General features: G+C 38.4%; 1 protein-coding gene across 2 annotated transcripts in view; it reads left to right on the top strand.

Annotated features, from left to right (window-relative positions):
* The first annotated feature begins 216 nt into the window (after positions 1-216).
* ASIP (agouti signaling protein) overlaps positions 217-23,286 on the top strand; it is a 117,045-nt gene continuing 93,975 nt past the window's right edge. The window contains exons 1-3 of one of the 2 annotated variants that reach the window (XM_087853648.1): positions 217-872; positions 2,428-2,502; positions 2,758-2,885. The gene's annotated coding sequence lies outside the window, so the exon portion shown is untranslated. Of the gene's footprint in view, positions 873-2,427; positions 2,506-2,757; positions 2,886-23,286 lie in introns of both variants that reach the window. The other variant, XM_087853649.1, reaches the window with a different exon arrangement.

Here is a 23,286-nt window from a genome sequence, read left to right as displayed (position 1 = left end):
CCTCCCAAGCGTTGGAAATACGCCTGCGCAGAGGCTGCCAAGGCGCAGGCGCGCGGAGGAGCCGACCTGGAGCGCTCCGTCTGGCGCGAGTTACCAGGCGACGGCGCAGCGCGGCGGCCGGCAAGCCGGGACTTGTAGTCCGCCTAAAAGAGGCGGGCACTTAGAGGACGGCCGCCCAGCGATCCGTGCGCGTGTGCGGCGTCTAAAGGAAGTCGCGCGGAAGTTAGCTTTTGCCGCTGGCGGCTGTTACCTCAGTTTGTCTCCGCGCCTAAGTTTCCGCACTCTTGTGCAGGACTTGTGGAGTGAATTCAGGGCCATTTCTTCTGGGTTAGGGTGGTGGGTGGGACGCTCAGTAATATGAACCCGTTAGGGCTTTAGTTTCCTTGCTACTACCTACACCATGTGCCCTTGAGGTGTTCTAGTGTTTGAGGAAGTCAAGTTGGACCTAGACGCGCGCACCTCACTAAGAGGTTTTACTTAAGGAGAAATTTAACCTGACGTGCTGGATTCCAGCTTGGGAGGTCGGAAACCTAAAGTCTCCTCTGTAGTTTTGAGGAGAGACGATGTCTCTTGAGAAGAAATGGGCTGCCAGCCGTCTGTCAGGAAGCCTGAAAATACTTGTTCATGAAATCTCTGCTTGAACTCTCTGGGTGCATCATGCAGTTCCCCTTGAGGCGTAATAACGCAGTTACCTTCGAAGGGGCTCTCACGACTGTGCATGGCCTCCAGCCGAAGACCACTGACAACACCACTGGAGTTGAGCGAAATTGGGCTTACTGTCTGCTTGCAAGGAGGGAGACGCACCATGAAGGACAGAGACATTTCCGGAAGAGGGTGCCTGAAAGAATTTACAGGATTTGGGCTTGTGTTAGGTAACTTCTAGGAGTGTTCAAGGAAGCAGGCCTTCAGTCTAGACTGGATAGCTGTTAGGAGGTGGAGGTAATTCTATGATGGGATATTTTAGTAATTCTTTTTAAAGATTTATTTATTTAAGAGAGAAAGAGAGAGGGTGAGCGCGTGGGAGGGGCAGAGGGAGAGAAGCAGACTCCCCACTGAGTGCAGAGCCTGATGCGCGGCTCCATCTCAGACTCTGAGATCATGACCTGAGCTGAAATCAAGAGTCGGTGCTTAACTGACTGAATCACCCAGGTGCCCCTTTAATTCTTATTTACAAAGGGAGAAGAACCTAGAGAAGCTAAAGCTATGATTAATTATGAAGCAGCAGTCCCTCCTGTTAGCCAGGACAGGGGCATATTTGTTTTGTGTGTGTGCGAGTGGGACAATATTCTTTTTTTGTTTGTATTCAGACATGGTTTTGGAGTGATTTTGATTTTGTCTTCATCCTGGTCAGAGTGGCTTTGTCTGATGTTGGTGTTCCATGAAATTGTTTATGTTTAACAGGGCAGCACATCCCAGTTTGTGGTGCCAGCCTAATTCCCACTACCAGGGGCTGCTTTGCACCCTTTCACTGTGTTTCATATCACCTAAAAATGTGCTGTGCTTTAGGCCTCAAAACAACTATGTGAGACAATCCCCAGGTACTTAGTACTCCCCTTCGGGTAATAGTCCCTAATCTAAGCATGGCAGGTAAAATTAGGTCCTTGCCTCCAGGAAGCTTGCAGTTTATGAGAATACTTTATTAGGCCGTTTTTCCAAATGAGGAAACTGTTTTCATGGCATTGAATAATTAGTCCAAAATCATAGAGCCAGCAAAACAGGAAACCTGGGGATCCAAGTCCAAATAATCTTATGTCAGTGGCTGTTACTTTACCACCCTGAGAGTTTGCATCCCTAAGGAGGTTGCAGTACCTCCTCGACAATCTTCAGCTACTGATATCTGTTCATACCTGGGTTTCTCAACAGCAGCATTATTGATCTTTGGGGCCAGATAATTCTTTCTTGTTGGGAGTTGTTCTGTGCATTTTAGGATGTTTAGCAGCATCCCTGGCCTCTACCACGTCAGTGGCACCCTGACCCTCGTGACAATCAAAAATGTCTCCAGACATTACTAAATCACCTGTGGTTGAGAGCCACTGGTGTATACCATTATTTATCTTCTCCTGGGTCTTTGAGAGGTAACAAACATTTGCCGCCTGAGAATCCCCAAACCACTTTGAATGGGGAGATCTTGAAGACAGAGAGAAACTATGTGGCCTAAAGTTCTGAAAAACCTGTTCAACTAGAAAAATGAAGACTAAGACAAAGCATAGAGAAATGAAACGGGAAGAGACAAAGGGAGAAGAGCAGTGATCAAAGTGGAGAGGACCTCTTAGGAAATCACCCTTAAGTTATTCAATTTATACTAACAAAGACACAGAAAGTCTTAATGCAGCCTCATAGTACCTCTGCTCCCTGTTTGGGAAATGCTATTATGCTTAGTAAATAGTCTTGGCTACTTTTCTGAAAAGACTTCTTTTTCTTTTACAGCATGGTCCCAGGTCTGACTTCCCTGAACTGGCTACTTGCAAGAGACTCTTCAGAGATTTCAAGCATTCCCCCAAGGTAGTAGTTTGTTTTCCAGGAAAGCCAAGTTTCCCTGGGAAGCTGGCAGAAGTCACAAAGCAATGATAGCTAAGCTTTTCCAGGTTTTCCAAGAGACGATCCTACTTAGACTAAGCTAATAAGAGCATCCATGCAAATAATCATTTGTATCTTCCAAACCTCTTTCATCTAGAAATCTCTCTAAAATATATAGTCATTTATTAATTTTCTTCTCATAACAGTGAGAGAAATCATTATGATTTTTCTGTTTTATAGATACAGAAGCCAAGTTATGGAGTCCACAAAAAAAAGTAAAAAATCCAGAAATAAACTGTTGGAATCTTCACTTTGGGCCATTCTTGATGCTCAGCACCACTCCAGATCTCCCACTACTCAATAGTAAGGTAATGATAATCCTTCAAGTATATACTAAATTTTGTTTTCATAGGCTTTACAATAATCCATAGTCTCTTCACTTGACCCGTAAAATAGCAGGCCTATTTTAGTAGAGGCTATGAATTAAAGAAAATAATTAAAATAGATGCTATGAATTATATAAAATTAAATAGTGATAGTATTTGAACTGGAACCCAGTTCTCATGATTCTTAGTCCAGTACTCTTTCTACTTGGTAAGCAAGCCCATACATCCTTGTACTGATACTTAATTTATGGAGAACAGAAGATATTCTGACCCACATAAAAATCCAAACCTATACAACCCTTTCATCTATTTGTACCTTATTATGTAGGGCCTTTTAAGAGTTAGCTTTGGTGAAGAAAGAGAAAAGTCACTGAGATATTAATGAAGCATCTGGTAACTCTGAAATTAAATTAATCTTTGGATTGACACAGTAGGCAGAAGGCATAGTGAGGCTCCCCCTCAAAGAAGTCTTAAATAGAGTTAACCTTTAGAAACTAAATTAGTAGGAATGAATTCTTAATTATTTAGCCATATGTAAAAATGACTTACAAGATAATGTGTTACTGAGGAGATTTAGGAATCACCAATTCTAAGTAATTTGACCAGGCTATAGTGTAATGAAAATACTATCTCTACGTACTGCCATTATATTAATGATTCCCAAATTCATATTTCCAACCCAGACCTCTCCACTGAGTTCCAGCCTCACATATCCAAGTACCTACTTCTCCTCATTTGCTTGTCTCTTAGAGATCTCAAAGTCACTGTATTTAAAACAGAATTCTGGGTATTTCTTATAGCATGTCTTCCTCATCTCATAAATTAAGGGTACTGCTGTCTACCCAGTTGCTTACGTAAGAAGCTCAGTTCCTTCAGTTTTCTCACCTTCTTCATCCAATTCATTAGCAAGTCTTGTTGATTCTATGTCCAAAGTAAATCTCAAATCCAACCACTTCTCTCTATCTCCACTGCCAGGTGGCCTGTCATGGTCCAGGTGATTGTCATGTCTTTCTTGGATACTATAACATTTTCCTCTTGCCGTTTTCCTTCTTGACACTTAACAAAATTTGTTTAATTTATTGGTCAGTTGTTTACTTGTGATTTTCATAGTCTCACTTCACTTCTAGAATGTATATAAATTCCTTGAGGATAATTTATTGAATTAATGGATGCAAATCCAATAGTGTTAAAATTTTAACATGATTGCTTACAGTGATGTAGTTGAAGTTGGAGCCTTTATTTGATCATATATGGTAAAAAAAAAATTACTGGAGCTAACATAATTAAAATCAACTATATTACAACTCAAAATGGATGAAAGACCTAAATGTGAGACAGGAATCCATCAAAATCCTAGAGGAGAACACACACAGCAACTTCTTTGACCTTGGCCATAGCAACTGGCTAGACACGTCTCCAGAGGCAAGGGAAACAAAGGCAAAAATGAACTTTTGGGACTTCCTCAAGATAAAAAGCTTTTGCACAAGCAAAGGAGACAATCGACAAAATGAAAAGACAGCCTACAGAATGGGAAAAGACGTTTGCAAATGTCTCATGAGATAAAGGGCTAGTATCCAAAATCTATAAAGAATTTATCAAACTCAACACCCAAAGAACAAATAATCCAGTCAAGAAATGGGCAGAAGACATGAACAGACATTTCTCCAAAGAAGACATCCAAATGGCCAACAGACACATGAAAAAATGCTCAACATCACTCGGTATTAGGGAAATACAAATCAAAACCACAATGAGATACCACCTCACACCAGTCAGAATGGCTAAAATCAACAAGTCAGGAAACGACAGATGTTGGCGAGGACGTGGAGAAAGGGGAGCCCTCCTACACCGTTGGTGGGAATACAAGCTGATGCAGCCACTCTGGAAAACAGTATGGAGGTTCCTCAAAAAGTTGAAAATAGAGCTACCCTACAACCCAGCAATTACACTACTGGGTATGTACCCCAAAGATACAAATGTAGTGATCTGAAGGGACACCTGCACCCCAGTGTTTATAGCAGCAATGTCCACAATAGCTAAACTATGGAAAGAGCCCGATTGTCCATCAACAGATGAATAGATAAAGAATAAAGAAGGTGTGTGTGTGTGTGTGTGTGTGTGTATATATATATGGTGTGTGTGTGTATATATATACATATGTATATGTATACATATATATGTATATATATATACACACACACACACACATTTTCTTTATGTGTATATATGTGTATATATGTATATATATGTGTGTATATATGTATATGTATGTGTGTATATATGTATATATAAACATACATATACAGTGGAATATTACTCAGCAATCAAAAAAAGAAATCTTGCATTTGCAGTGATGTGCATGGAATGAGAGGGTATTATCCTAAGTGAAATAAGTCAATCAGAGAAAGAAAATTATCATATGATCTCACTGATATATGGAATTTAAGAAACAAAACAGGGTCATAGGGGACGGGAGGGAAAAATAAAACAGGACGAAATCAGAGAGGGAGACAAACCATAAGAGACTCTTAATCATAGGAAACAAACTGAGGGTTGCTGGAGGGGATGGGGTAACTGGTTGATGGACCGTAAGGAGGGCATGTGATGTAATGAGCACTGAGTGTTTTATACAACTGATGAATCACTGAACTCTACCTCTGAAACTAATAATACATTATATGTTAATTAATTGAATTTAAATAAAATAACATTTTAAAATATCCAATCGTATTTCTCCCCTCCCTAAAAATCAGTTAATTCTCTGTTACCTTCAGATTAATACTGATCTGCAGTCTACTTCTCCAGCTCTCCTACCACTCTACTGTCTCTACCCTTCTTACTACTCTGTATCATATATTGTAAGTTCCAGCCACACTAAATTACTTAATATTTCCTGAACATGCCATTCCTCTGGCTCGAATATCTGTCCCTTCTCTTCCCAGGTGAGCTCCTGCCAACCTTTAAGATCCAGCTTATATGTTACTTTTTAAAAGAAGCTTATGACTTCTCTAGAGGGTGAAAGCGATTTCTTTTTTTCTATTTGTCTTCTCTCATTACTCTACTACAGCTCTTTCATATTGTAGCTATGTTTGAGAGCCTGGAAGGCAGGATCTATGTCTTATTCATCTTTCTTTGCTTCCCCAATGTCTAGCACATGTTTGTGAATAAAAGGACCCATATGGAGTGTGGAGATAGGACCCATAAGTATGAGTGCTAATAACTAACTTGCAACAGCTTTAGCTTCTTAAACATAGTCTCCTTCCCAAGGGAAAATGGGAAACTTCTCAACTATATTCCATTTGAAACAATTGGGTATGAGCATAGTCTGGAAAGAAATGTGCTTTACATCCTCTCTTTATGTGTCACCATAAAAAGAGATTATCAGTCTTCTTGACATATCAGCAGGCTTTTAGAAAAGAGTGATTCAGTGCACCATGTATACACTCAGCACCTTGGATTGTCATTACTCATTGCATATCTTAGTCCTTTGCTCTTGAGAGACTTTGTAACCCCAACACCTGGCATAGCATCTGGCACTTACTGGGAACACAATAACTGTTTATCGAAAGAATATATGAATTAATAAATGAAATTTAAAATTAATTTCCTCTTCTCTTGGATAATTTAAACTTTCCCTTTAAAAATATTTGAGGTGCTACTTGCTCTTTAAAGAATTTTCTTATCATCCACTGCTATAATTTTATCCTTCTCTGTCTTCACGTAGCACATATTATTTAAAGATTTTACTTTTATTTTTTAAGCAATCTCTGCACCCAGTGTGGGGCTCAAACTCACAACCCCGAGATCAAGAGTTACATGCTCCTCCAACTGAGCCAGCCAGCTGCCCCAGTAACTCATATCGTTTAGACTATTCTGTCTTGCACTTTTATTTAATTTTAAGTGCATATATCCTTTCTTTTCGGCTAGGTTGTAAAATCCTTGAGAGTGGGGACTATGTGTACTGTTGCATCCTATGGTAGTGTCTTAAATCTAGTAGGATTTTATTGCTATAAATTGCTGGTGATGTTCCCCAGGGTCACTTAGTGTCTTGTCCTCTAAGAAGACTGCAAAACTCTGAAGATTACCATAGAATGAGATCACCTCACACTTGTTAGGATAGCTGTTAGGAAAACGAAGCAAAACAAAAAACAGAAAAGAACAAGTGTTAGCAAGGATGTGGAGAAATTGGAACCTTTGTGCACTATTGGTGGGAATGTGAAATGGTATAGCTGCTATATATAGCTGTTCTTCAAAACAGTATGGTGGTCCCTCAAAAAATTAGAAGTACCATATGATCTAACAATTCCAATTCTGTGTACGTGCCCAAAAGGGTTGAAAGGGGAGTCTAAAAGAAATTTTAAATACCAATGTTTACAGCAGCATTATTCACAATAGCCAAGAGTGGAAACACCCCAAGTGTCTGTTGGTAGATGGATGGAAAAACAAAATGTGGTATATACATCCAATGGAATATTATTCAGTCTTAAAAAGGAAGGCAATTCTTTTTTTTTTTAATTTAATTTAATTTATTTATTTGACAGAGAGAGGCAGCGAGAGAGGGAACACAAGCAAGGGGAGTGTGAGAGGGAGAAGCAGCCTTCCCGCCAAGCAGGGAGCCAGATGTGGGGGTGGGGGGCTTGATCCCAGGACCCTGGAATCATGACCTGAGCCGAAGGCAGACGCTTAACCGACTAAGCCACTCAGGCGCCCCAAAGGAAGGCAATTCTGACACATAGTGCGACATGGTTGAACTTTGAGGGCATTATGCTGAATGAAATAGACCAGTCACAAAAAGACAAATACTGCATGCTTCCATTTATGTGAGGTACTTAGACTAGTCACTCATAGAAACAAAAAGTAGAATGATGTCTGCCTGGGGCTGGGGAAAGAAGAATGGGGAGTTGTTGTTTAATGGGGGCAGAGTTTCAGTTTTGCAGGATGAAGAGAGTTCTGGAGACTGGTTGCACAACAATGTGAATGTACTTAACTGAACTGTACTTAAAGTGGTTAACATTGTGAATTTTATGTTATTAAAAAAAATATAGGCACTGATCAGGGAGTCAGAAGACCAAGATTAATCTCGGTTGTTCCCCAATGACCAGTGAATCATTTGCAAGTCATTTTTTTACTTGTCCCTTGATTTCTTCATTTTTAAACAAGATAATAAAGCCTGCTTGGCTTCTGGGTTTGTGTGAAGACCCAATAGAAACAAAACCAAAACCAAAACCAAACCAACAACTCTTAAGATAATTTTTTAAGTAGTAGTTTTTTCAGTATTCCAGTGTCCCTGATCTCTTTTAATATTCATCACAAGTTTCGCGTCCTATTTCATAACAAAATATTCCTAAAGATGCCTCAGCAATAACCTCTTACCTCTTGAAAGAATACGTATGCTGAACTCTTACAATTTGGGCTGCTTACCTTATAATTTAGTTCCAGGAACACAGCAAATAAACAGCCTTTATGAGGACTGTTGAAGACCTAAGATGCTAGTTACTACTGTGGTTTAGCATCAATTGTGGAAATACAAGCTCGGGATTTTCATGTGAGCATGACAAAGCTGGTCCCAAGTTAGGGAAGTATGAGGGTAAATCTGCTGAGTTACCTACAAAACGTCAGGCTCTATAGTAGTTGTGTTACATGCAAGATCTCATTTAACCCTCACAAAAGCCTTGTCAGGTTAGTAATATTATACTCATTTTATAAACATGGAAAATGAAGCTCAGAGAGGTTAAGTCACTTACCAGAATCACACAATGAATGACAAAGATGGAATTCAATTCCAGATCTGTAACTGAAAACCATACTCTTTCTACTCTGTTATACTGCCTTTCAAAATGTATTTGACAATGCCTATTAGTGATATAGTTAACAATAAATGATATATGTTCTGTATTTGTACATTTATGTCAACTATCTTAGTCATTATGAGATAGGTTGTGTGGGGATAATTGCCACCACTTTACAGATGATGAAGCAGTCAGAAAATTTAACTTACCTAACATAAACCAACCAGTAAATGACTATCACAGCACTTGAAAATAGATACTACAATTCTCAGATGCATGCTTTTCCACATCAGCCTCAGGAGCACAGAATTTTATCTCTGATTTTTCTGGTTCTAACATTTTTTATGGAGGCAAAAGAGTGAGCATCTTGACAGCCTGGCAATTCCTGTTATATATGGAGAGATTAAACACATGTGTTCATTCCTCTTCTCTTCCCAAAATCACTAAAATGACAGTGAGTTAATATTTTAAAAGTTATCAGCCCACAAGGACAAAGAGAATAAGAAAGACAATAGCAGATGAGGTATATTAACAAATTTTTGGAAGATGGAAAGCTGAGCTAAGAAAACGGATTGCAAATGCTTGAGAGGCATATACTAATGAAAGGTAAGCCATCTCATTGCAGAACGCTAGAATTGGAAGGAGCAAATATGACAGCAGCAGAGATATCTGAGAGGCTGGAAAGAGGGGGATTGACTGAAGGTTTGTATAAGAAGTTAAATTACCAGGTCCTTTCCTCATCCTGCTCAGTTAAGCAACTACCGTTCCATTTCTTTGGCAGAACCCTGGGGTTTATTGGAGGGGAAGAACTAACTAGAGAAGCTCCAGACTGAGATACCAGCCACAGCTAAAGATTATAGCTGGGGAGGCTGAAATAAGAGGATACCACACTGAAAACAGAGATCGGATGAATGTCTACCTGCTGAATGATGAAACTTGCCAAGCCCTCTCTATCTGTTTCACTCTGGGAATGCTGACAGCAAGGCTTATATTCTCTAGGCGGGAGAACAGAGATTTAATTTGGGGAGAAACTTAAGATTGAATAACCCTAGAAAGAAGATCTATAGATACTGATACTTTAGGGTCCCCCAACAACAACAAAAAAATAGGTCCCCACCTTATAGTCCTATAGTAAAGCCCACCAATTGACAAACTCCTCCTGTTAACACAGAGCTTCCAAATATCTTTGTAGTAACTCACTCTTAGATATGAAGGGACAGCAAAGGATCACCAGATAGTTGAGATAAACCTTCACCAAGAAAGACAGCATCAAGTAGAAATGGAAGAGAAAAAGAGAAACTCAGAGGATAGCAGAGACAATATAGAGAGCAAAAGAATATATTTTAAAAAACAGTAAGAATCCTCTGAGAAATAATTATAAGATAGTACATCCATAAAGCAAAGACAAGATGCTCCAAAAAAGGATTGGCTCCAGGAAATTAAAAATATAATAGTAAAATAAATAATTCAAAGTGGTATTAATATATAAAATTGAGGAATCTCCTGGAAAAGAGGACAAAAAGAAACGGAAAATGAGAGAGAGAAGATCATTAAAAGATGAATTCATAAGGTCCAACATGAGGCTAATAGGAGTTCTAGAAACAGAGAAGAAATGGAGGGAAGGAAATTATCAAAGAAATTATAAGAAAATCCCTAATAACTAAAGGACATGAGTTTCCAGATTGACAGAACCTGCTGAGTGCCCAACATAATGTAGGGAAAAAACCAAAACCAAAGCTACATGGCACATCATCATGAAATCTCTAAGCACAAGAGGTAAAAAGAAGATAAAAAAAAAATCTTGGTGATAGGTGAGGAGTGAGCAGGGAAAGGAGAATAGATCACTTATAAAAGAGTAGTTAATGAGTCGCATATATTTCAACATTAACACTGGTTGCTAGAAGAGTGTGAAACAATGCTTTCAAAATTCTGAGAGAAAATTATTTTCAACCGGGAATTCTATGCTAAATAATATGATTAAGTGTGAGGGACAATTAAAGATATTTTCAGGCATGGGAGGATCAAAAATTTACTACCCATCCCCTCCCAGTTTTTCCTGGGACACTACTGGAGGGTATACCCTACTGAAATAAGAAAGACAAAGCTAGAGGTTTTAAGAAATGGGATTAACCTAGGCAAGAGGCAAAAGGAAATCCCAAAATGATAGCTATACAGCAGAGAGGGGAAGGAACAGCCTGGACTGAAGGATGCAGTGCTCCAGTTGAGTGTTTCCAGTGAAACTGATAGAGTATCTGACACATTTGACTGTGTTGAAAATAGTTTTGCGTGCCCGGGTGGCGCAGTCGTTGGGCGTCTGCCTTCGGCTCAGGGCGTGATCCCAGCGTTATGGGATCGAGCCCCAAGTCAGGCTCCTCTGCTATGAGCCTGCTTCTTCCTCTCCCACTCCCCCTGCTTGTGTTCCCTCTCTCGCTGGCTGTCTCTATCTCTGTCAAATAAATAAATAAAATCTTTAAAAAAAGAAAAGAAAATAGTTTTGGCATTTTTACATCCCTGAAAGAATTAGTGATAATAATACAGAAAATTTGGCAAACAAAAAGCTGAAGCAATTGTTAATTCCAAGAAGAGCAAAAAGTCGTCTAAGAGTGGCACCTGTGTGGCTGAGTCAGTTGAGCAGTTGAGCATCCGATTCTTGATTTCGACTCAGGTCAGGATCTCAGGGTCGTGAGATTGAGCCTGCACATCTGCATTGGGCTTCATACTCAGCGGGGAGTCTGTTGGAGATTCTCTCCCTCTCCCCCCTCCTCAAATAAATAAATAAATCTTTAAAAAGTTATATAAGAAAGTAAATGTAATCATAATAGAACTAATTGATCCAGAAGTAAAACACACTTATAGAATCATAATAAGGTTAACATGGAACATTGATTTAACATATTGAGATATAACACTCTTGAGAGGCTGGAGGAAAGGATAGTATAAGGTGTTGGATCTTTATTTATTTTTTAAGATTTTATTTATTTATGTGACAGAGATAGAGACAGCCAGCGAGAGAGGGAACACAAGCAGGGGGAGTGGGAGAGGAAGAAGCAGGCTCCTAGCGGAGGAGCCCGATGTGGGGCTCGATCCCATAACGCCGGGATCACACCCTGAGCCGAAGGCAGACGCCCAACCGCTGTGCCACCCAGGCGCACTGGATCTTTATTTTTTATAATAGATACTTTTTAAAATTTACAAATCAAGAAATAGCCGTATAAATATTTTATTTAGGAAAATGTTGGTAAATATGAAAAGAAACAAAAGAGTCTGGTAGGGTGTCTCAGTCTTTGAGGAAGCTACTGCTTTTTTTTCCTCCAAGACTCTGTGTGTGTGTGTGTGTGTGTGTGTGTGTGTGTGTGTGTGTGTGTGTGTTTTAAAATATACTCCTGCTTTGTTTTGTTATGAGTCTCGTAGTTGCACATGATCTTTTGAAACCACATAACTTTTAAAGTATTTACATGTATTACCTTGATAAACATATAAAATATCAAAAAGAGAGAAAGGAGGGAAGAAAGAAAAGAAAAGAAAAGATTTAGTGTCTATCCAGACCTGTTATATAAAATGACATTATGCATTTTCTTTATAGAGAAGTCCTGGAGGAATACTAGAAAATAACAACCTGTGACACTTGAGAAGAATAAAACCCTAACTATTTAGGCCACTTTCTTTGAGGTATCACATTTAATTTGGGGTGTCACAGATGCTACCCTCCCCCAAAAAGAGAAATAAGGTAGAATGCTGGAGCATTGCTATCTTCTGAGTTCTTATCAGCATTACTGGCTGATTTTTTAAAATTATGAATTCAATGAATATCATAGATCTTCTGGAATCTCAAAAAGATGTTATCTTCAAGATTAATGTCATGATACTGTGTTATATATGGAATTAGGAGATCTATGTTTAAGTCCCCTTTTTATGACTTATTGGCTACATTATTGTTTCTGCCCCCTTGCCCCTGTTTCTTCTGATTACTCTGGAAGCTAAATTGCAATGAATGATGTTCAAAAAGAATTGCTTCCTGCTAAGTTCTTTTAATACTAAACATGCTCTAGTGTACTGATTAGGGATTATTCATTCTTTTCTATTAAACTGTAAGAACTTCAAAAGTACCCACCACAGTTGACCCTTTAACAATGCAGGAGGTTAAGGGTGCTGACTCCCTATGCAGTCAGAAATGTGTATATAACTTTTGACTCCCCAAAAGCTTAATTACTAATAACCTACTGTTGACTGGAAGCCTTAACAATAATATAAACAGTTGATTAACACATTATTTTGTATGTTATATGTGTTATGTACTGTAGTCTTACAATAAAGTAAGCAGAGAAAGAAAATGTTACTAAGAAAATCATAAGGAAGAAAAAATACATTTATAGTACTATACTATATTATTATTTTTTTAGAGAGGAAGAGAGAGAACCTTAAGCAGACTCTAAGCCCAGCATGGAGCCCAGTGCAGGACTCCATCTCACAAACCCTGAGATCGTGATCTGAGCCGAAATCAAAAGTCAGATGCTTAACCAACTGAGGCACCCAGGCTCCCCTATACTGTATTTTTTGATACTATAGTTTATGTTGTCTGTTTACAAGATGAGTCGCCCGTCAGTACCTACATCAATATTAACTTATATGATATAAAACTCTGTAGATGTTATGCATATTAGTAACACTAGACATCAAAATGAAAAGGTAATATGAAAAAGAAATTCATATTTATTTACAGGTATAATAATTCATGCATTGATATGAAGAAGCAACAGTATGATTGCTTCATGGCACCCTAGCCTATACTCTAATGAATAGATTGTTATAAATTTTTTCTTTTTTTTAGAGAGTGTGTGCATGCACATGGGTGTGGGTGGGGGAGAAGAGGGAAAGGAAGAGAGAATCTTAAGCAGGCTCCACACCCAACGTGGAGCTGAGGTGGGGCTCGATCTCATGACACTGAGATCATAACCTATCATGACTGAGAATTGGATGCTTAAGCTACTGAGTCACCCAGGCGCCCCATAAATCGTTATAAATTTTTTATGGCATTCAGAATTATAGTCTTATTCATAATAAGGTATTAGAAACATTGTTACATTAAAAAAAAAACTTACCTGTGATGATAGGTTGACACACAATTATGAGCAAGAGAAGCATATACTGTTTGGTAATACAACTTTCTGAAAGCAAAATTATACAGTAAGAAAACAAACATATTATTAATTTTATATTAAACAGCACTTACTTCATGCCTATGTAAGGATAGGCTATCCACTTCCATACAAATCTTGCACATGATGGCCTACACGATGAATACTTAGGCAATAATGATGATGACACAAAAACGTCTTCTACAGTTCTTACCTACAGTTATTATATGTTCACACAAAGACACACATACATACCAGATAAGTTTATTAACTGTACAGCATGATGATTATTTACTATTTATTATGTGGAAGTGGATCATCATAATGGTCTTCATCCTCGTCTTTACGTTGAATAGGCTGAGGAGGAGGAGAAGGAGGAATTGGTCTTGCTGTGTCAGGGGTGGCAGAGGTGGGAGTGGTGGAGGAGATAGAAAGGGAGGCAGGAGAGTCAGGCACACTTGGTGTAACTTTACAGAAATACATCGTAATTTCTGTCTGACATTTTTGCTTTTTCATTTCTCTAAAAAAATGTTTCTATATGGTACCAATTCTTCTTTCACTGTTTGCTTTAGTTTCAGTGCCCTATCATAGAAGGCTCCATGTCATAAAAGAAGTTAAAAGCAGTCATGAATAGGCAGAAACCCTCTATCATATTGTCTAATGTCAATTTGGTTTTTGGCACTGCTTGTTCTATGTCTTCTTGCTCATTGTCTGGTATTGGTACAGAAGCAGTCATCTTCATCAGGTTGTCTTATGTTGATTCCTCTGGGGTGGTGTCTATTAGCTCTTGAATTTCTCCAAGATTCATTTCTTGAAACCCTTCACCTTCCATCTTTTTTAGCATATCCATGACCTCTTTCATGATTTCCTTGATTGGCTCTGTCATAAATCCTGTCGAGTCATGCACAATATCTGGACACAGTTTTCTCCAGCAGGAATTTATTGTTTGGGGCCTTAACGACTTTCATGGCTTTTTCTGTATGAACAATGGCATCTTCAATGGTGGAATTCTCCCAGACTTTCAAGATGTCTCTTTATTGGGGTTCTCTTTCATAGTATTGACAATCCTTTCCATAAAGTATTGTGTGTAATGAGTCTTAAAAAGTCCTTATGACTCCCTGATCTAGAGGCTGAATTAGAGATATTGTGTTTGGGGGCAAGTGGAATACTTCAGTGCCTCCAGTGTTGAACTCATGGGGTTCTGGGTGGCCAGGGTTATTATTGTTCAATTTCAAAAGAAACTTAAAAGGCAGTCCCTTACTAGCAAGGTACTTCCTGACTTTAGGGACAAAGCATTGATGGAACCAATCCAGAAAAAGGGTTCTCATTGCCCAGGCCTTTTTCTTGTATAACAAGAAGACTGACAGCTGTTGTTTATCTTTTCCCTTCAAGGATTGGGGACTAGCAGCTTTATAGATAAGCGCAGTCCTCATCATAAACCCAGCTGCATTTGCACAAAACAGTAGAATTAACCTATCCTTTCCTGCCTTAAATACTGGTGCTCACTTCTTTTCCTTACTAATGTCCTTTGTGGTATTTTTTTTCCAGGATAGGGCACGTTCATCTTCATTAAAAACCTGATCAGGCAGATATCCTTTTGCCTCAGTGATTTTCTTAATGGCATCTGGGAACTTCTCTGCTGCCTGTTGGCCAGCAGAAGCTGTTTCTCCTGTTAACGTGACACTTTTTAAGCCATACCTCTTTCTAAAATTATCAAACCATCCTTTGCTGACGTTGAATTCTCCAGCTTGAGATCCTTCAGCTTCCTTTTGCTTTATTTTTTTTTAATTAAGCTTTTTTTTTTAAGATTTTATTTATTTATTCGACAGAGATAGAGACAGCCAGCGAGAGAGAGAACACAAGCAGGGGGAGTGGGAGAGGAAGAAGCAGGCTCCTAGCAGAGGAGCCTGACATGGGGCTCGATCCCAGAATGCCGGGATCACGCCCCAAGCCGAAGGCAGACGCCCAACCGCTGTGCCATCCAGGCGCCCCTCCTTTTGCTTTAAGTTGTCATGTAATGACTTCACTTTTTCTCGAATCAGAGTCTATAGGTATGCCTTTCTTATAGCAATCCTGTACCCACATAAAAGCTGCATTTGCAATAAAAGATGAAAAGATACTTTGTGAGTGGCTTAGTTGGTTAAGCGGCCAACTCTTGGTTTTGGCTCAGGTCATGATCCCTGGGTCATGGGATCGAGCCCCAAATCGGGCTCTGTGCTCTACATAGAGTCGGCTTCAGATTCTTTCTCCCTCTCCCTCCAGCTCATGCCCTCTTTCTCTCTCAAATAAATAAATAAAATCTTAAAATATTTTGCAAAAAGTGCGCCGGCTGGCATGGCTGTAGCAATGGCTTCACAAATTTCTTTTTTTACAATGGTCATTACACTGAATTCATTTACCTTGAAATGGTGGCAAGTGCAGCTGCAGACCTCAGTCTATGGCACGGGTCAAACAATTCAACTTTTTCTTATAATATCATGACTTCGCTTCTTGGGAGCACTTCCAGCATCACTAGTGGCACTTTGTGTGGGTCCTTTGGTGTTACTCAAGGTTTATGGTATTGCACCAAACACAGTGAAAACTACACAAGGACTGTGAGAGATCACTTTATATTCACTGGAGAGATGAACTGTGCATGCAGAGTTGATTAGCATCATCAGGTATTTTAAGTGGATACTTGCAACACGTGAGCTCACTGCAATATCAACAGGAGGTCGCTCCAAAAGTATTATAACAGTGCATACAGTATTACTATATTTAGTTTTATGCTGTTATGATTTAATGCTGCAGCTTAATGTTTACTTACATTTGTTGACTGTGGATGGCATCATGTACAGTCTAGGTATGTGAGAAAGTTTTGATAAATTTTAACTGTTTATAATAGATTTTTGTATATTTTATGGTAGTAAATGGTAAAATAGACTAATAGCTGCATATATTTTATGCATTCATGACATACCTAACTTTTTAATTTTTTCAATATTTTTAGGCTCCATGGTTCACCTGTAAGTTTTTTCAAATTGTCACAAATCTCAAAAAAATTTTCCAGTATGTTTAATGAAAAAAATCCATGTGTAAGTGGACCCACACAGTTCAAATCTGTGTTGTTCAAGGGTTACCTATATAGCTTTGCCTCTGAAATTTCCTTCATATCCTATTATTACTGTTCTCTGCTTCTAATAGGCAACAAATCAGTGTTTGCACAGATTTGTTGGCTGGTATTGTGAGGAAAATGTATGTCATTAAGTGTTCTTATAATTCCCTATTTAGAAAAGATAGAAAGTTTCATATGCTCCAGGAAAATTCCATTTTCATTGTTAAAAATAAGGCTTAAATTAGAGCTAAACAATTAAGTAAAACCAGAGCAGTCTGTTTTCTTCCAAAAAAAGAGTTCCTTAATGATTTATTTTTATAAGAAAGATTTTTATCTAACCATAAGAGACTCTTAATCATAGGATACAAACTGAGGGTTGCTGGAGGGGAAAAGGGTGGAGGATGGGGTAACTGGGTGTTGGACCATAAGGAGGGCATGTGATGTAATGAGCACTATGTGTTATATACAACTGACGAATCACTGAACTCTACCTCTGAAACTAATAATACACTATATGGAATTTAAATTTTAGGGGCGCCTGGGTGGCTCATTCGTTAGGTGTCTGCCTTCGGCTCAGGGCGTGATCCCAGCATTCTGGGATCGAGCCCCACATCAGGCTCGTCCACTGGGAGCCTGCTTCTTCCTCTCCCACTCCCCCTGCTTGTGTTCCCTCTCTCACTGTCTCTCTCTCTGTCAAATAAATAAAATAAAATCTTTAAAAAAAATAAATTTTAAAATATTTTAAAAATTAAAAATAAATAAAAAATAAAGTAAAATAAAAAAGATTTATCTAAAACACAGGAGTACCCCACAGATTTGGTAAACTTAATTCCTATTCTTATTTCTATCCAGTTCTTACAAGTATTAACAGAATTTATGACCCATCTATGCAAATCAAACTATGGCATGGAAAAATGAAGCCTCATAAGGGAGATATAAAAAGTGTTTTTATGATCTCGAAAAGTATAAACAGAGTGAGACTCAATGTGTTCAACAATACCTAGAATATTAGAACTTTAGATCACCTTCGGAAATTTAAAATACATTTGAGGAAAATAAAAATAAAATAAAATAAACATATAAATTTATAATATTAACCTGTTCATTATATTTTAGAACATTATAATTTTTCAATTAAAGCTATATTATTATGGCTAATATTTATTGAATGCTTCATTTTGAACACTTCTAAGCTCCTTAATATATAATTTTTTAATCACAAACAACCCTGTTAAATAGGTATTATAATTATCCCCATTTTACAAATAAGAAAATGAGCTCAAGGGGCGCCTGGGTGGCACAGCGGTTAAGCGTCTGCCTTCGGCTCAGGGCGTGATCCCGGTGTTGTGGGATCGAGCCCCACATCAGGCTCCTCTGCTATGAGCCTGTTTCTTCCTCTCCCACTCCCCCTGCTTGTGTTCCCTCTTTCTCTGGCTGTCTCTCTCTGTCAAATAAATAAATAAAATCTTTAAAAAAAAAAAAGGGCTCAAAGAGATGAAGTAATTAAATATCATCTTCCAGATACGATCTAATCAGTTCCTAGATTTTTGTACGTCCTTTTAATATGAGAACTTTTTTCTTCTTATAGCAGCTGTGTTGTACTGTGAGTTCAGCCTTTGAAGACTTTTTGTCAGTCTGGTTCTTAACTCACCATTTTAGTTATATCTCCTGTCTTCATGCTATACATTAATTTTGCAGACATAGATTATATGCTTTTCTCTAATTTGTTGATAAAAATGTTGAACGGACAAGGTCATGTGTGGTCCATTACTATAGACCTTTGTCCAGGTCACATGGTACTTCTAGTTAGGCAGCTACAAATTCAACTAAGTGTACTTCTCAAGTAACACCTGTTTCTCCTTTGTATCACCACTGTCACCATGAGATAATCTGTCAAATATGAACCTGAAATCAGGGTACATCATACTTAACTGAGAGAGGATGTGCTTCATCTGTTTGCCAGCCATATCCATACAAGAAACGTGATTCATTTGGTATGACTTGTTTTAATTAACTCATGCTCATTTCTCTGTTATCTTCCTCCAAGTGTTCACAAATCATGTTTAATTTTAGAATATTGCAAAGAATTAAAGTCACTAACTGGGCTGTCATTTCTAGAAATCACTTTTTCCCTATGTATAATAATTTAGGCTGCCTTTACTTTTTTCTAGATTCCTATTGTCTGTAATTACTGGCAGTAAACTCTATGTTCTCACTGGTAAATTTTTAAGAACGAATGAAATTCTCAACTAGAGGAATTGTGCTCCTTAGAAATGACCCAAGGCGTTCTTACTATCTTCTTTCCTAAATTGTACTTCAGTTTCCTCAGAATGGTATTAAACTCATTTCATTTTAAGATTGTTCTTGGTGGAACCATCTGACCTGGTGGCTTTTATTATTCTCCCACCTTATAATCACTTCTTTGCATCTTTATTTCTAGCTTCCTCTAAGTATTCCTTCTTAGGTTCCTAGTGTCCTGACATACAGTGTTACTTCTTTCCTATTAGATAGCTCTTCTAAACAAAAAATATCTTTGGAGCACCTAGGTGGCTCAGTCATTTAAGCATCTGACTCTTGGTTTCAGCTCAGGTCATGATCTCAGGGTCTTGAGATCAAGCCCAGTGTCAGGCTCCGTGCTCAGTGCAGAGTCTGCTTGGGATTCTCTCCCTCCCCCTCCGCTCCTTCCCTTGTGCATGCACTCTCTCTCTCTCTCTCAAACAAACAAATCAATAAAATCAATAAAACACACAAATGTTACCTAGGAGGAAATTCACAAAAAACCATTATTAGAATCTTAGAGCAATAAAAACAGGACAGATATTTTGTGATTTTGAAGAGAGATCCAAGATAATGTAGAATTGTCTCAAACCATCTAAAGGCCAATCAAATAGAAAAGGATTTAGACTTAGTCTGTTTGACTCCAAGACCAGGACCAGTGGGTAAAATTTGCAGGGAATCAGGATTAGCTGAATATAAGGAAGAATTTTTTCATGATTCTAAGGGTACAAAGATAGAGTGGACTGCCCTACTATGTAATAAGTTCTTATTACAGGTGGTGTTTCGATCAGAAGCTGCACAATTAGGAAAGATGTTGAACTCGGGATTCTTAAAGGATATGTTTATTAAATGACCTATAATATCTCTTCCAACCTTGGAACTTTCTGAATTTGCTAGGTTTGGGGGGTTTTTTTGTTTGTTTGTTTTGAGCTCCAAAGAAACTGTTTCTATATAGATTAAAGATTTGGAGAGATGAAGTGGAGTATGGGGGAAAGGCCACCCTCATAGATCTATACCTTCTATATAGTGAGAATAATAATACCTACCATTGTTGTAAATATTGAATGGGATACTACTTGTCAAGTACTTTGTACTATGCCTAAGGTACTTGGCAGTGGTCAATAAAAAGTGACTGTGTTAATCATGATAGGCTAGGTTATGCTGATGACAAACAGCACCCAAATCTTAATGACTTACGTAGCAAGGTTTATTTCTCACTCACAATATTTTGAACTGGCTGCAGCTTTGTTCTACATCATGTTTACTGCAGGAGTTAGGCCTTCTATCTGAAACATTGCCTGTTTTATGGAAGAGGAAAAAGTGGCAGGCAGACCACTCACAGGCTCTTAAAGCTTCTACCCAGAACTCATACATGCCACCAATTTTATTAGAGCAAATCATATGGTGTGGTGGTTTTCTTTATTCTTTTTTAAATCTGTAATTATGATTTTTTAAAAAATTTTATTTATTTATTTGACAGAGAGAGAGAGACAGCCAGAGAGAGAGGGAACACAAGCAGGGGGAGTGGGAGAGGAAGAAGCAGGCTCCCAGCAGAGGAGCCTGATGCGGGGCTCTATCCCAGAACACTGGGATCACGCCCTGAGCCAAAGGCAGACGCTTAACGGCTGAGCCACCCAGGCGCCCCTGTAATTATGATTTTTTAAAAATATTATTTGACAGAGAGAGTGCACAAGCAGGGGGAGCGGCAGGCAGAGGGGAAGGGAGAAGCAGGCTTCCTGCAGGACCCTGGGATCATGACCTGAGCTGAAGGCAGACACTTAACTGCCTGAGCCACCCAGGCACCCGATTTTTTAAATTTCTTTTTTAATTGAGGTATAGTTGACACACAATGTTATATTATTTTCAGATATACAACAGTGATTTGGTAACTCTATATGTTATTCTATCTTTACCACAAGTTATCAGTAATTACTTTAAATGTACATGAACTAAATATGCCAACAAGAAGGTAGAGATTGGTAGAATTTATTTTAAAAATGATTCATCTGTATTCTTTCCATGAGAGACTCACATTAGACCCAAATACAGTGAAAGGATGAAAAGAGCCATTCTATGTAAATAGTAACCAAAAAAGAGCCGGACCAGCCATACTATGTGTATGTATAGCAATTAGGGACATTTGAAGTTAGTATAGTATGATTTATGTATAGTACTTTTTGCTGTGCCTGGGATATTACTAGATAAATCTTAATTTTATACACCTTAAAGACCACTCTATGATTGAACCTATGTATTTTGATTTACATCATCTTCATGTGGCTATATCTCATCTAATGTTAATAAATAATGCTATGATCTAATGCTTTTGTAAAAACAGAAATTCAGAGAGTACAGGAAGTGAAGCTAACACTTAGGATCATAATTGGGTTGGGTCAGTAGGAATACTGGACATTATGTTCTGTCTTGTGCTTCAGCTCTTGCTTAATATATAAAGACAGAGCAGTAGAAAAAGTGACCTGGTATGTTCAGCAAAGGGAAAATCAGTAAGTGTGGTGGTTTTCAAAATATGTCCACAAATTCTTTGAAATTCCTCCCTTCAGAAAGTAGAGCCTAATTCCTCTCCCCTTGAGTCACTTGGTTTTAACAAATACATGATGGCAGAAGTGATGATGTGTTACTTCGCAGGCAGAGTCATAAAAGGCATTGCAGCTTCTCCCTTGATCTCTTTCTTGGTTTCCTCACTCTGGAGGAAGCCAGCTGCTGTGTCATGAGGACACTCAAATAACCCAGTGGTTAGATGAGGAACTCAGGCTCTTCACCAACAGCCAGTGATGATCAGAGATCTCCTGCCAACAGCCATGTGAATGAACCCTCTTAGAAGAAGATCTTCCTACTCCAGTCAAGCTTTCAAATTGCGGTCCCAGAAAACATCTTGACAGCCCCATGAGAGACCCAAGCCAGAAACACCTAGCTAAACTACTCCCAAATTCTTGACCCACAGAAACTGTGAGATAACAAATCTTTATTGTTTTTAACTGCTACATTTTGGAGTAATTTGTCACACAGCAGTAGATAACTAATACATGTGGCCCCCTCTGAGTTCAGTAGGCAGAATGTATAATCCAGCAGAGAGGGATACAGTAGGAGGAGAAACTGGAATATTTGGTGAACAGTAATACCTACCGCAGTAGCTAAACTATTTAAATCCAATCCTCTACCTGCTTATTAGACAAGTATCTGAAACAAGGAATGAATCATATCACCTCTGCATATTTACTCCCTTTTCCCAATTCTACTGTCCAGTAAGTTCCGTAATCAGCAAATAAAGCAATATTTTAAGTCTGGGATCTGATACCCACTTCCTACTCACTTCTCCCCACTAATTCCTGGAGTTAGAGGGTTGTCAGATTCCATTCTTTTCCCTGCTTTTAATCCTTCTTTAGTCCCAAACCAACCAGTTTACTCTTATTGTGCCAGCCTACTCTCTAGATTTCAGGTAAACCATTACTTTTTCCTCACCTTTCACACCAGTGGTTTTCTTACAGTGTTATTATTGCCCAGATTGGCTTCCAGACATTCTGTCCATCTATATGGTATTGCATCATTTTACTTTTAGATACTCTAGTGAGTGTGAAATGATATCTCATTGTGGTTTTAATTTACATTTTCCTCTTGAGTTGAGTATCTTATATGCTTTTGGCCATTCATATATCTTATGTTTTGAAACATCTATTCACTTGTTTTGCCCATCTTCTTAAAATTGAGGTGTAAGAGTTTTTGTAATGTGTTCTAGATATAACCCCTTTGTGAAATATATGTGTTGCAGATATTTTCTTCCAGTCTCTGGCTTGCCTTTTCACTTTCTTAAGAGTATCTTTTGAAAAGCAGAGAGTTTTATCGTTTTATAAAGTCCAATTTATCATTTTTTTTCTCTTATAGTTAGTGCTTTTGTGTCTTCAGAAATCTTTGGCAATATCAAGATTGCAATGTTTCCTTTTAAAATTAGCAACATATATTTTAACTCTCTCTTTAGAAGGAAGCTAACCTTTAAATGGGCCTACAATGTACCAGACCCTTTCAATACATAATTGGATCTATAATGTGATTGCAGTCTTCTGTATTAATTG

This window comes from Ursus americanus, chromosome 22 (assembly GCF_024610735.1).
Source record: "Ursus americanus isolate L20-20 chromosome 22, mUrsAme1.1.p, whole genome shotgun sequence".
In the NCBI taxonomy this organism is placed as follows: domain Eukaryota; kingdom Metazoa; phylum Chordata; class Mammalia; order Carnivora; family Ursidae; genus Ursus; species Ursus americanus.
This window is presented reverse-complemented; position numbering and strand designations above follow the sequence as displayed.